Here is a 1,993-nt window from a genome sequence, read left to right as displayed (position 1 = left end):
GCTACACATAACTTTCTTAATTCGATGTATTTAAAGCAGTGAACTACTGTAGGTGTAACATACAATCATTCAGAAATACAATCGAGAATAGTTTTGTGGTGTTTGTTTAGATGAAACGTTCCTAAAACGTATAACGTAACAAAATTAAAGACGATTAAAATCTGTAATCTTTCCACTTGTACTGTATGTCATCGGAAAGTTTCTGCTTTGTGTAAGGATGTTATCAAAAAGCAATCTTAAGTGGTGAGAAAGCTGTGCTCAATGTATTTAAGGGACTTAAAAGTAAAAGGAGATGCTTCATATTGCTTGACTAATTTTAAAAACTAAGTTATAAATGCAGACGCTCCCTCGGTGCCGCGCCGGGTGTAAATATCAAAATATACATTCATCCCGGGCAGAGGCCGAAGAGCGCCCGGCTGGGGTGCACGGGGAAGAGCAGGACAGGAGTGAAAGGCAAGGTTTAGGAAGGTGTACAATCTGGGCAGGTATAGATTACACTTTTCTAAAACGTATTTGAAAAATAAAAACGATTACAATCTAATCCTTCCACGTTTGATCCCAAAATCCCAAGAAATATAAATCTAAACGGGTAGAAAGCTATGCTGAAAGTTTATTAAGATACTTAGAAGACAAAGATACTGTATCAATTTATGTTGCATTAGCCTGATTATGATAAAAAACACATATAATTAAACACACGTTTGCGATTTAAATCAAAACACGATTTAAATCAATGTAAATAATTATATTGTAACGCACACTGTCCAGCCTCCATTTCTCTATAAAAATTTACTCTATTACACACACACACACACACAATAGAAGCAGGACGCAGAAGTAGGGACCGTTGTCAGAAGGGAAGAAGGTGACTATTCATTGTTATCAAAAATGACTTAGAATCGATCATGTTGTGATCATAAAATAAAATCATGTTGTGATCATTGTGAAATAAAAAAGTCAATTGATTGTCCATAATATCGCTATTCTATTTTTTCGAATAAATGTTTGTTAAAAGAAAAGTCCAGCACCAGCTGGATTTGAACACACAACCCGTGAGTTGGTAGTCAGGCACGTAGACCAGTAGGTTACAAGGGAAGTCGCATGAAGAGGGAGGCAAAACAGCCCTACACAGCCCTGTAGCAGTACACAAATATAATCATATCGTTATTAAATTCTTTAGATACGCGATTCCATATTATATTAGCAGAAAAGCTTAAAACTACCACTTTTTCACACGCTATTTCACATGCTAGTTAAATACTTCGATGCTTAAAATTGTTAGGGAGAAATGGAATACCGGTGTGTATTTTTCCTTTAAAGTACCGATTCCTGGAATCTGACTGGCTGACACCCTTCTGAAGTGGTTCCATAAAATCTGGTATACGGAAAAGAAAGCGTTGATAAAAAAAGCCTGGATTCTCATGTATCTCATACAAGTATCTTTTAATACAGTCTTTGCTGTGCTCTTGAGGATCCTTGTGATATTTTGAGCTCTAGTTGAATAATAAGTGTCGCATTTTAAATCATTTTCGTAGTTAGAAATTATGAAACGCCCTGTTAAAAGCAAGGGAGTTTTTATGCCCGTTGAAGTAAAACAAAATGCCTGACAAAGTATGGCTTGGACAGATTCCAAGTGCTTGTACAAATGTGCTAAAGAAATTATACTTTGAGTATACAGCTTGTCCAAAGTCATTCATTATTAATACTATTAGTAATATCTTCGGTAAAGGCTTTGATGCATAAATATTTCTGATAAAGGTAGGTTGTGTACTTTTGTCCAACTGAACAACCTTGCTTTCATAAAATATACCAACATTTTAATGACTGATGATTAACATGCTGTAATACACAGTTCAAAATTAAAAGCTCAAATGCTGTTCATGAGAGGTTAAGCTCCCCCTGGCGGTTTTACAAGGTGACGCCAGATAGTTTCCGGCATGACGTCAAATGACGTGATTAACCACGTGATACTGCGTGATACTGCGTGACACCG

Source organism: Lepisosteus platostomus, chromosome 7 (assembly GCF_059453375.1).
Source record: "Lepisosteus platostomus isolate fLepPlt1 chromosome 7, fLepPlt1.hap1, whole genome shotgun sequence".
NCBI classification, from domain to species: domain Eukaryota; kingdom Metazoa; phylum Chordata; class Actinopteri; order Semionotiformes; family Lepisosteidae; genus Lepisosteus; species Lepisosteus platostomus.
This window is presented reverse-complemented; position numbering follows the sequence as displayed.